Source organism: Lissotriton helveticus, chromosome 9, assembly GCF_964261635.1.
Source record: "Lissotriton helveticus chromosome 9, aLisHel1.1, whole genome shotgun sequence".
Taxonomy (NCBI): Eukaryota; Metazoa; Chordata; class Amphibia; order Caudata; family Salamandridae; genus Lissotriton; species Lissotriton helveticus.
In genome coordinates, this window is record NC_136070.1 from 1,153,978,335 (window position 1) to 1,153,991,915 (window position 13,581).

The 13,581-nt window shown below is 41.8% G+C and overlaps 1 protein-coding gene across 3 annotated transcripts in view; it reads left to right on the plus strand.

The window, feature by feature from the left end:
• The window catches only part of CHDH (choline dehydrogenase), a 183,263-nt gene that overhangs the window by 70,125 nt on the left and 99,557 nt on the right, over positions 1-13,581 (plus strand). Inside the window, exons 1-2 of one of the 3 annotated variants that reach the window (XM_078661594.1) lie at positions 5,683-5,792; positions 12,275-12,466. The exons of 1 other annotated variant lie outside the window; for it this stretch is intronic. The gene's annotated coding sequence lies outside the window, so the exon portion shown is untranslated. Of the gene's footprint in view, positions 1-5,618; positions 5,793-12,274; positions 12,467-13,581 lie in introns of those variants that run through there. One more of the 3 variants, XM_078661592.1, reaches the window with a different exon arrangement.

Genomic DNA, 13,581 nt, shown 5'->3' on the forward strand with positions numbered 1-13,581 from the left:
TTATTCCGAATTCGCAGAAAATTTGAAAATTGTCCACAGTGGTTGATCGTTTATCAGCAGACACTGCTGGTGGGTTCTTAATGGTTGATACTGAAATGGTTGCAAGTAGGTCCATGGTTTTGCAAAATCGACTTGCCTTTGATGTAATATTGGCAAAAGAGGATGGAGACTGCAATATGTTGAAAATACAACAATGTTGCACCTATATCCCTGGTAAGAGTAAGCGTCTTGAGGGATATGTAAAGAATATTACAAATCTTCATCAAAATGTATCTAAATTGAAGGTTGACGATGTTTGGGAGAATTTTGGTAAGAGTTTTTCCTCTGTGGGAAATTGGTTTTCTACATTTGGGAATAGTTTATTAGGGAGAATATTAACACCTATCATTGCAGTGGTTCCAGTAATACTAATGATTTTCTTATTAACATAAGTGTTGCAAATGCAAGAAAGAGACATCTGATAACAAACGAAAAGCAAGAAAAAGAAAGGGAGAAGAGATAGAACTAGAAGATAGAAGAGGAAAAAATTATGATATGATGAGAGATTTAGACGCAGTAATGGTAAAACAAGAGAGAACAAGAGCTTTTTAAGTGACAAATTGTATTGGTGAGTATTTGGTGATGGCTCAAAGACGCCATCAAAGGGGGGATTGATGGAGAAGGGTTTCTGTAAAATGAAACCTGCTCGGATTAAAACCCCTAGTAACATGTTCTAATTTTCCTAACAGCGTGCAGTAAAAAATGTGTGGTTTAAAAGACTAACATGGGGGAAAATAATACTGCGCAAGCGCGTACTAAAGCACTGAACTAGGCCGCAAATGCTTGACTAATGAAAATAAAGAGATTAGTGCAGCTTTTGTGCAGGTTATTCACGTTTGCTTAGGAAAACATTAACATGGATCGCACGCATGGTTAGATGCAGCATTTGGAGGGTGCGTAAAGAAAAAGCATTGCAAAAAGAGTAATAATGCTTGTTTTATTTTCTGTAGAAGCATGGGTTAAGGAAAATAAATCATTTATTAACTGAAAAAGCAAACAAGAATGTGGAGGGAAGGCGAGCGACCTTCGAATTTATGTGTGCCTGCCAAAAGTTAAACGTGGAGCCGAAAAACAATCAGCAAGTGATGAACGTTTCCTCTGGAAGCGCATGAGTGGCACAAGAAGTAACACACTGGAAAGATTAGCAGAGAGAAGTAAGCTGAAGCCTGATATTAGTATACTTGAATTTCCTGGGATGATGATGTGATGTTTGAAAAACAAAACAATAGAACATTGAGTAAGATGGACGTTTTGAGTGTGGTGTGATAGTACACCCCCTTCCTTAACCAATCAAATGTAAAAAAAAAAACATTTGAAAAAAATTGTGTTGGACATTTGAGTTTAAGGGTATAATTGAGGTGCCTGGAGTGTGGGGTGTGTGGAAGGTGTCCGGCAGATTTTTGGGAGATCATCGCTGTTGTCGTTTGCTGTAGTGGTCTACTTGTTTTTTCCTGTAACTTATATCTGAATAGTCTTTGCCCTTTCAAATCTTCTAGAGGGGTCTGTCTGCTTTTGTGTCAAGAAAGTGGATTTCCTGTTCCTACTGGGATAGTATAGATAGAAACTTGAATTTGCATAATAATTTTCAAATGTATTTTGTCTCAAAACCTTTTCTGTTTTCGCTTTTCCACTCTTTCAATGCACTGTCAAAGTGATGTTATTTTTTGTCATTTTCTTTGCTAATAATTAAGTCAGTGATATTTCATGATTTGTACTGTGTATTGGTACTTAATGAGCATTATTTCACATTATTTAGATAAACATTATAAATATACACACTGTGTTTGACTTTTATTTAACGTGTGTTTATTGATTATTGCCTATAACTATTCAACTATAAAAAGATGTCATTGCCACATTATTTTTCTATGAGAAATGCAGGTTCAGTCAAAGATTGGTAAGTTAGGTATGAACTTTGCATTACACTGTACACCCAGCGTGAAGGGACTTGTTAGGGTAATGTAATTGGGCCTTGTTTATTGCAACTGTATTGATCTCTGAACGCTGGATCAATAACAATAGATCCAATGCATACCTACTTCCACGTTAAAAAATTGCATTGTCATCGGAGATTTCAGGTTTTCCATTCGAGGGCGGCACTACCAGTTCTGTGTGCTGGCCTTTAGCCTGCGCTCAGCCTCATGGGTCTTCAGTAATACAGAACTGACTGTGGCAGGTTATCTTGATGACTGGTTGCTTCATGCTCCTTCATTAGTAAAGATAGAGGTGTAGTTGGAGGCTGTCATCTAATTGCCCCAGTAAAATCTTTCCAAGCGACTACTACTCAGAACTGTTATCACTGAAAATAGCACCAGTGGACCTAAGGCTGGAGGTTCAGGAACACAATGCTTCTTATGTGTTAACAGTTTCGTAAACTTCTCTACAGCTCATGCTTCTGATATTCTCTGTGTCATAACTAGCCAGCATCTCGAGCTTTCAAGTCATTGGTTCCAGCAACCCCAGAGATGGGGAAATCTCTCAGATTGTGGTTGAATTTTGCTTCTTTAGGCATGGGTGATCTGATGCATCCAGGAACTCCAGCAGTGCTAACAATTTATGGTAGTTCCTTTGGCTAGGGTTCTATTTTGATGGAGCTTTCAACTCAAGCCCGCTTGTCCTTGTTAGAGAGTCGCCACTTCTCAAAATGGTTGGAGTTGACTGCAATATTTCTTGCTGCCTGCATCTTCCAGAAACATCTTCAAGGTCACCATGTTTTGTTAGATTAGACAATATGGTAACTATGGTAGCACCAACCTTCAAGGTGAGACTCTTTCCAGGTCTGTGAGTATATTGTCTCTTCCGTTGGGATTTTGGGCGGAAAATCATCTTCGCTCTCTGTTTCTCTTATACAACAGGGATCTTGACAGTATCCAGATAGACCACCTGAACAGTTTGTTCCCTTGCTTCAGGGAACTCTCATGATTCAGGGACATGTTCAAGGAAATATATATGACATCTGGTAGACTCAATTTCTAGGCATTAATGCATGTGGGAGAAGCATGTGGTGATGGTAGCCATTCCCATTTGGCTCAGATGGGTGTGGTTCCCTTTCCTTCTGTTGCTTGGAGCTCGTTCTCCACGGTTATTGCCTCTGGTTCCTTCTGCTTTTCATCCCATGAGTTGTCCACTTCTGACGAGATGATCCCATTGGGCCTGGAAGTTGAAAGGAGAGGGTTACAAAGAAGTGGACTTCCACACCTTTTTACTGAGGTTATTCCAATAAATCTCGTAAGTCTTTCACCCTGAAATCGTGCACTCACCATTGGTTGGCATTCCATGAATGGTAATCTGCTCAGTCTGATTCCCCTTTGAGCTGTGATTTCCTTTCTGTCCTGTGAACTTTTGTGGGATGGGCTTGGCCTTTTCAGGACTAGTATAAGGGGTGGAAAGACTTTGGCAGCTCATCACCGAATTTCTTTTCTCTGTCTATGTGTGCATTTTATATTTTTACTCCTCGAGATTCCCCTTTAGTATTGTGAGTTCTACAAAGTCACCTCTTTTGAAATTGTATCCACAGTGGATCTGTGTTTTTAACTATGAGGGCAGGCTTTTTGGTAACTTAAGCACTTAGAGTAGGGGAGCAAGATGCCCTGTGATGTTATACCCCCCTCCCTTTTCCTTTTGTATGTTCTGGAACAGAGAATTACTCTCAAGTCTGGTCCTTCTTTTGTTTCAAAAGTGCAATCTGCTTTACATTGGGCTCAGGAGGTAGGAGGTTTACCTGTGTGTTTCCTGTTTCCTTCTTTAACAGGGGAAGCAGTATTGCATTCTATAGTTGACACGGGGTCGCTATTGAAAATTACCCAGGCATGTACACTTCTTCAATCAGTTAGATATTTTATTTATTACCTTCTGGGCAGCAGGCTAAGTCAGAAAGTAACCCCCATGGCCATCAGTAGGTAGATCACATCCATGATAGCTTTGGCTTCTTCCCTGGCTGAGCTCCCACTTCCAAAAGGGTTTCAAGGCAGATCTACAAGAAGTCTTTTGACTTTCCTGTGTGGAGGTGTAGGGTGTCGCCTTAGATGCAATTTGTGGGGCAACAACATAGACCTATTTCCATAGTTTTAGTCACTATTATAGGTTTCAGGGGCTGGTAAGGGAATGAAGAAACGTTTTGGTGGGTGTTTTAAGTACTGTCTTGGTTCCTCTCCGTCATTCATTAAAGTCACTTTGGTGTGTCGCAATTACGGCTTCATGTGTGCTATGTTTAGTGTGGTAATGTCATCCAAAGGCAGATGTGGCTTTGACATTCCTCATAAGTAATGACTGGGATGAATACAATGGACATATAGGTAATGGCCTTATTTCTTAGCTTAATCTTCATTACGCTTAGTCATACTCGTCCATGTCCCATTCATTATGCCCCAACTTCCTTACATTGACTGGATTGGCAATTGTCTGTTCAGTATGATGCTGGGAATGCAAGCCCATTTATGGTGACCAACTAAGAGTGGGCGGGTTTGCATAGCTCCATTTCCCAAGAGTTTCCTGTCCTGAAGTTGGATTTACCACATCAATAATGAATACGATGAGAGAGACTAGGACTAAGAGTAATGAAGATTACTGATGAGTAATCTGTACTTTACAAGGTCGCTCCATTTTCAGCTAGTATAACCATTTGAAGTTACTGATACTGGGAATTTTAAGAGTACTCTCAGAAATGAGGAATTATCAAGGGTATCATGAATACATCAGCCAATTCCCTCGTTATTCCCACCAGGTTTATCCACAAGATGCTTGCTGTTTTCCCCAGCTGTATTCTCTGTATGAAATAAGACACTAATTACAAAACGATCTAGAAATTCTTTTAATTTACAGAAATTTAATTTCCCCATTTTAATTTAAATAAAGCAGAGGAAGTTAAGCCTAAAAAAAGTGTTGGCATCTATCCATTTTGTTTGACCGCCATTGAGCTTCAATTGGGTGTCAAAATATGGCCTTTATATTTGCCTCCTTGATGCAGGGTCAGAGGTAAACATTCGTGTACAGGGACCTGCTATATCCATTACCTTTGTGTGCATCTGAGAAGCCTTACTAAGCTTTTATTGGTGGTAGATAGGGAGGTACACTGGTAAATGGGAAGATACACTCCCTATTTTGAAGCCCTGTTTGCCTAAAACTTTCGTCAGTAGTTTCACATTCAGTGGAGTAGTGCAGCTTGCTTCATTCGCTTTTATTGTCTCGCTGGCACGTTAGTTTACAGCACTGCGGAAGTATTAACTCTGAACGTTGACTAAACAATGTCTTCGCCGTTCTCCTTTAATAATCCCGTATTGTTGTCTGTGCTTTCAGTGGGCGCACTTGAATTCGACAACCTGCAGGGTTTTAATGTAAAAACGACAACAATTTCCAGCTGTTCTCGTGTTAATTTAACCTGATACCCCAGACACTGACAGGAACGAAGTGGCTTATTTACAAGCCCCTTGCGCCATCCTTAAACGTCGCTTTTCCCCATGTTAAAAATGACGCAAAAGTGGCGCAGGGGCCAGGGGGCTTGTAAATAAGCCACGTGGTTTCTAATTCCGAACTGCTTGCAAATAATAATTGTACTGTTGCTTTAAGAACCACGCCTCCTAACAGTTACTCAGGACTGGATGTACAACTCGTCACAGATTCCTGACGGCAGGGGCAAGCGCGGAATTTCGCAACGCCGTCTCCAATTTCGAGAGACACTCATTACATTTTGTTACAACATTTTGCACTTCTAAAATGTGTTCTCGGCGTTAGTTTTGCGTCCAGTAACTTATGAGGTAAGCATTACGTGTCAATCGAGAATCGTTTGGTTTTGTTATCGAGTTTTGCAGCTGCAAGGAGGAGGTAGAATTTAAACAGGTTCAAAAACAGCGTATAAACCCGTGTTGTATTTCGAGTCAGACTTACTAAAACCTCTACGGTAATCTTGTCCACGTGACACGGCCAGGGTTTATAAATAGATTGCATTGCGTGTTGTGGCATGTATCGTGATTAATTGCGAGGGGATAGAGCTATATAATGTTTGCATGATTTGAGCGTTCGTATTTCAGATGCATACCATCGTAAATTCACATCTCAGAAGTTCCCATTTGTACGTTATTGTAATATCGGCTAGCGAAACTTTTTACCTATCAATATTATATTAATTATATGTGATGTGCTTGACCCATTCACTAGGTTGCTGAATTAGATCCTTGGCATCTGGTACGAAATGCAATAGGAAAATGCAAACGCAGATGACGTATAAAAATAGCGTAGCTGTTATCTAAGCAGTAATCATTTCGTGCCAGTGGTGTTCTTACTCTCTTACTAATTAGTACCGAGTAGGGCTAACTTACAGGGCAATGAGGCAGTGGCCCGATAGGTTTGTCTGACGGGTAATTGTGTGGGACTTTTCTTTTGTCTGTTTGTGGACCTGTTTTAAGGTTCGGTGGGCCTGTTTTTAAGGTGGATTTCCTTGATATTACTACAAACATTTCCTGCAACAAGCTGAAATACTTGCCATCTTCCATACCCGACAAAACACCTATACAGCGTGTCTGTGCAGGGAAACAACCTTTACCCCACAGTCATTACCACGCGTATGCCTTTAATACGTATACCTGTAAAACGAAAATGTAAGTATATCCCAGGTAAGAGATGTGGCGCAGCGGCCAGGGCAGCTGACTTCTGGGCACAGGGTTCACGGTTCGATCCCCGGCTCTGGCGGCAGCTCAGCTCAGCACCATGTGACTCTGGTCAATAGCTCACTTAATTTCCATGACAGCCTCCAGCACCTTGACCCCGTAAGGGTGACTAGTTTGCGCTTTACAAATACGGATTTACATTTTGTTTTAATAGACTAAACATTTGCTTCATATATAATACATATCTACCCACGTATAGGACACACATGATGCTGATTTGCCTCTTAGTTCATTAACAGCATTGTCACCAGGGCGAGGGCATGAATGTTTCTAAAATTATGTATAAAAGCTATTACTTTTAATAAATACACAATTAAGCATGAAGTGGTACCGCAGTCATTTGTAATCAACAGATGTTTCTATTGCCATAGCCACAACATTTCCAACTGACAAGTGGTTTTACTGATAAAACTGTGTAGTGTACAAACAATGTTTGGAAATCGAGTTTCTGCAAATATTTGGCATTTGTTCCTCACCAAGTAAAGTGTTCTGATTTGTTTTGCTCCTATTTAAATCTTTGTTTGCATCACACTTCTGAATTACAGAAAAGGTGCTTTCATAATTCAAGATATATTTAGAGATGTTTGTACTACTCACTTACACCCTATTAAAATGTGTGTTAAACAAAACTGACACCTTACAGCCTTTTGTTTCAAAATGATTGTCAGACAGTTCACTTGGCAAAAACCTCTAACTGTAGCAAGAGAAAGAAAAGTAAACACCATTTTCCAGGATAAGATAAGCAGCAATTAGTAAAAAGACAAACTGATATCAGGCCTCGAAAAATCACTAAAATATTACTAGATCTGCAGATCTAGTGACTTGAATAATCTACTTGATCTAGAAGGAATGCACTTGACCCAATTGTGTGATCCTAGGCAAATGCTTTATTTCTTTAAATCACCTTTTTTCATTATTAAATATGAGAGCACCTTCAAATTTGTGAGTTCACCATGTTTGCTGTTCAAAAAGTCTTATGTTTCATTTAACCCCTTGCATGCGGGGATCATTCCCCCGCTGTGCTGGGGGAGGCGCACACAGTGCCCCGGTGCTCATGACGAGCTCAGCTCGTCATGAGCCACGGTGGTCGTGTGCTCATGACGAGCTGAGCTCGTCATGACCACACCCGTTTCTTTAGAACGCTCGCACAGCAGGGGAATTAGCCCTGCGTGTGAGCATTCTAACGGTCATGACGAGCACGGGAACCGTGGCTCAGCGTCCAAGGGGTTAATAGACTATTCATTTTCACAGTTTATAATACAATCTTGCCTACATAATAGGTACACATGACCCCTCACTTCCCTCTTGGTTCATGGCATGCAGTTTAACTGATAAAACTATACAGAGTACAAACAATAATGGGGAAATTGTGTTTCAGCAAATATATCATTTGCATATCACCAAGTAATGTGTTCTGATTTGTTTGGGTTTTATTAAAATATTTGCTTCTGTCACACATTATAATAAAAAAAAGTGTTTACCAACTACTGAAATATATTTTGAAATATTTGTACAGTTCATTTACAAGGTATTTAAATGTTTGTTTAGAAACAAAACTCACATCCTATAGCCGGTCATTGAACACAGCATGACTGTCAGACAGTTCACTTTACTTTTCTTTCTCTGACTGCAGTTAGAGGAATTTGTAAACACCTTCTCCACGCCACGATAAAACAAGGAACAATTTGTAAGGAGACATAATCTGAGATCTGACCCATGTCTCTGAATGCACAGGAAATGTAACAAGATTTAAAGGCACCTTTATTGTTTTTCACTTTTCTTAATTATAAAGAACACTTTGTCATTCGTAGTCTCTCATCAGATCTATTATTTGTCCCAGTCTGATCCTGTTAGTAGACAATATTTATGTTACATGCATCCCATCATCTCTTGAGACTGGTGGCAACCCTAGGCACAGATAGGGAGGCAAAATGATTTACACAAGATGACACCATACCACAGGGAGTTCGCTAAAAGAAAGCTGGATCCCTTTTCAGTAACTCAGTTGATTTAGGCAGGAGGTACTGGGATTTACATAGGATCACATGTTTAAGTCATTTTGAAAATCTAGAGTCAAACTAGGTCCTTGTAGATGGAGTGCACCGCCTTTGCCTGCACCTTTAAATGGACGAGCTAGGCGCAGACTTGGTCAGTGCACCTTAACACAATGAATGTGCGCTTCCAGTTTAGCCGCAAACTTGTACCTGCCCTGGGGGCAGCTCTCTAGTGAAACGTGGGCCCCTTTTCACTGTGTCGTTAGCAGGCTGGGCTGCTTTTGAAAGGGGTAGAGATTCTCCTGCATGCAGGCAATGAGTGATTGCACCCTCCTGCAGGAGAATGTGCACCGCCTTTCAAGGAGCACCCTTCGGGGAGCTGTACTGTCTGTCCACCACCTCTTTCTGGCACTGCCAATGCCCCAACAGCTTTTTTGGCTCCCAGTCTGTGTCTGTTAGATGGTTTATGCAAAGAGGCAAAGTGTTTCCTCATTTGCATGGGAGTGTACTCTTGAGATTGCACCAGCACTACATGTGCCCTAGCACAGTTTGCATTGCAGATGGGTCGCAGAAATGCATGCTGTCTCTTGTTTAATACCAAGGTGCCCTAGGGGATACAAACATATATGCCCGTTCGCCACCTCCTTCCCCAGGCACTTTTGATAATGCAGCTCCTAGTCTACAAATCCAACATCTGCTATTTGGCCTCTGAAACATATCTCATACCACATTTGTGTTCCAGCGTTGGTATATATAAATGACATTCTGCAGGTCACTAAACAAGTATTTGGACAGGCCTCTTCCAAAATTACCACCTTGTCACATTCAGTTAAATGTTAGACTTTTAACGTACATACAGTTTGTACTGTATGTAAGTTAAACGTCTAACATTTAACTGAATGTGACAAGGTGGTCGTTTGTACTGTGTATGCTTCACTTAAGCATTGGACAGAACTGTCTGACAGTAAGACAAAGGGTAGTGTTTGGCGCTGTGTTGGCTGATTTCGTGGCCTAGGCAGACTAGTTTTATACTGTTTATTTATAAAATGATATATGCTGTTTAATGCAATACTGTTCCAAGAACTGAGATACTCAAACACACAGTTGAATCTGGCGAGCCTCCACACGTCAGAATCTGGCGAGCCTCCACTATTTGGCATGGCTGGTCATGCATGACTGTCCTCTTAGACCCTTAGCTTATTGCTTTGATTAATATCTGAAGTCACTTATCAGTGGTAGCTGCTTGGATTTCATACAGCGACCTTGGTTATAGGCTTGATCCTTTCACCACATGGCAGGCATATAGTTCTGTTTCTTCTGCAGTCCCGGCATTGGTATCAGTTGCCCCAAGATGTCAAAATAGCCAGTTTGCAGGGACTTCAGCCAGTAGATGTGACTTTGATCTTCAGGATCTCTTCTCCATATGTGTTGGGGCTTTTACATGTTGACCCTAGAAAGAAAGGTACCAGCAGACTGTGGCTGATCAATAATTAAATGGCGTGCCTCCATCCTTTGTGCATAACTATGGCTGCGTTCTGAATTTGGTAATGCCACTGTTGTATGCTATTGTTGTTGAAACTCTATATGTTCCTTAGGCCCGGGTACAGCACTGCTGGTGTCTGCGGACAATTCAAGTCTCTTTAGCTTTGTCAATGTACAGGACTGTGGATTCTGCTAAAGGGTGTCTTTGGTGGCCTAAATAGCCAGTTGGTATGCACTCTTCTACTCACAGGCTGAGGTAATTTTAAGAAGCTATCCTAGTGGTTCAACGAGAGAGGTACGCTTCTCAATGAACTGGCCACAGTACGTGACCATGCCCGGGAAGCTACATACTTTGGATACTGAGGACAGTGGAGCATCTGAATTGATGTCTTGCCATTTGGATGGGTCTGGTGCTACCCACTTGCTGAGATACAGTAATCAAAAAAGTGTATGCGCTGTTCGAGGAATTACACTTGTTTTCGTTCATTGTTAGCCTACACTCTTAGAGGCATTGCAGAAGGGCCTTCAGTTGATAGTAATGTACTTTAGTGGCTTTAGCATAGGATATCATTGCTGTTGTTAATGGCCCCACTGAACCCACGGATGACTTCCTTAATAGAAGTTTGTAAACCTTCAGCAGAAATCGAGCTGCAAATGTCTGTCTGTCAAGCATTGAGATGGTGGTGTATTTCAATACAGGGTCAAGAAACTCTTGGTGATACCCCTAGAAGAGATTACTTTGAGAATCAGCAAGCCAAGTCAATTTTAGTAACCAGATCACAGACTGCAGGTTTTAGGTGGTGTGAGGAAGACTCATGTCCATGCAGATGTAGACTTCACCTGGTTTGAATTAGTGGAGGCTTCAACCCTTTCCAATTATGCTTGTCTGTGCTGCCCATGCAATTTTTGCTTCGACTGTGGATTGCATGTGTGTAATCAAAGGCCAGTCATACCATCTTGTGTTTCATGCACCCTATGTATATGAATAGTAGTAAAAGTCAGCATGATTGTTACTGAGTTTGCAGGTACTGATGCTGAAGGCAATTTGAATTAGGTGAAGTTTCTCAGCCGTGCAACTGCTTGTGAGAATAGCTGACTAGATTTTGCGATAAACACTTGGATTATTGTGCGGTGTGAGCATCAACATGCTGTGCAATGCTAGGAGTACAGTGCCTTCATGTGTGACAATGTCAATGGTGGTCGAATTAAGGTTGGTCGTGCGTTGAGCAGGAGATTATTGTAGTTTTTACATCACATTAACGGACGCCTCTTTCCTGATGAGAGTGGTTCCAGGTTGGCTGTCGATTCGTACCTAACATTTTGCCTATTTTTCCGATGGGCCTCACATGATGATCACATGCACTGCAGGAGCAGGGACTTGAGATACCACTTTATCCTCTTCCAGGTTTTCTAACCGTGGCAGTGATGTTGTGCAAGTGCCTTCTCGAACTTCTGAGTTGGAGAGGTAGTCTGTTTGTGTGGGCCTCTGGACCCTTGACCTACACTCCTTTGCATAGTGATTAATCTTTCTGCTTGTGGAACATTTCTTCCTGAGTGTGCACCCTTTGGCATGAGAGAAGGAACCATTACTGTTGGCATAGATGGACTGTTGGAAAAGTTGGTTGATTGGATGGGCGATGTTGAGATTCAGTTTAGATTTGTGTTTTTATTACCAAGGACAGATTCAGCATTAATTCAATGTGAGATGCATAGGTATTTGAAACTTCAAGAAAGCGGCCTAGATGGATCAGGTTAGGGAGCGACACTTAGGTTCTATGAAGATGCAGCCTCTCAGCTTGCCAGGTGCACATACTTGGAAAATGTGTGCAGTTTCTCCCGTCTCATTGTGTGGTGTATGGGTGCATGCAGGCCTTTAGGGCACACATGAAAATTGTCAATAGTATCTTCTGAGCTCTACTTGACTTTTCCTAATAGGAAACGGTCACAGACTAGGTTGGCAGTTGATACAAAGTGGATGTTCAAGGCAGTATTCTTTGTGTCGTTTTTGTGTTCATATCTGTGGTCCTGTGTTCACATATCATCTCAGTTCTGTATAATGATGTGGTGCTGCTTCTTTATCCTTTCCTCGTTGGATAGCCTCCCCGAGGACTATCAGTGGAGCGATATAACAATCAGCTTTAAGACGGCGACAGAAGCAGCCCCTGCAGCGAGGTAGTCAGGAGTTGGTGCCAGGTGTGAGACTGGTCTGCCACTTTGGTGGCGAATGCAGGTCCTGTAGCCAACGGTGCGCCTAAGTAAGACACCTGCAGTGAAGAGGAGTTACCACAGGTGAGTTTGGGAGGTGCCCACATCTTGTTGCCAATATTATGTTCTGTATTGCTGGCATGTATTGCTGTGCATAATGTAGAGCAGGAGCAGACATGTTTGGTCTGTGTATGCCACGTGGTAGGCATGTACAACGGAATCTGTTATTTAGCAGCACTCTTCCTAGGTCATGGAATGAACCAACAACAAGGGTTGTTCCCTGAATTAGTTGCTCATGCATGACACTACAAATAACCAGTGCTTAATTTGGAGGGAAAAAAAAAACATATCTGCCAAGGCCTTTATCAGGAGGCCACTGCATTGCCTTTCCCAGTGCAGCTTGGAGTACCAATACAATTACTAATCATCAAAATCCTACAAGTGTGACAATTCAGCTTATTCCAGGCCCCCAAAGCTAGAAGAATGGCTTGGGCGGCATTCAATAGCCCTTTTTAATGTATATTGAATTAATAACCAACTGTTGTTGTGCTCCTCTTTAAATCAGACAGACCGCGTCACCATGTGGCAGACTGTTACAAACCTCGGTGTTGACAATTATGTGCCGGTGCCGAGCACCGGAAACAACTGACTCAAATTAAACACTGCAGATAAACAGAGTAAATGTTGTAAAGAAGCCTTCAAATCCTATCTAGTTTTACAAACTGTTACAAATGCTTTAAAATGAAACACTTGACACACATTTTCCAAAAGCACACTCACCGACCCCAGTTACTATCAAACTGTGAATGTTGGTCACTTTACTTTTTGGTGACGTGCATGTTTTTTTGTCACATTTTGACTCCGATACGTCCTATGAAGCTTGAAATGTCAGTCGTCCTCTTTGCACATTTCTCAAACTCAATCTTCATTTGGATGCCAAAGCAGCCATAAAAGTACACAAAAACAAGCAGTGCTTGCATAGGGTCCGATTATGATGACGGTGGTACCGCCACCGACAGCCCTTGGGTGGCAGTCCCACTGCCATGATATCCGCCTGCCATATTACCATGGCAGGCGGATAGTTGGCTGTCGGAAAGACCGACCGCCATGCATCCGACGGGCTCCTTTATCCCACTGGTTCGTCGGAGGGGAATCCTATCCCTACAACGGTGGCAGTGCCTACCAGGCAGCGCCGTAGG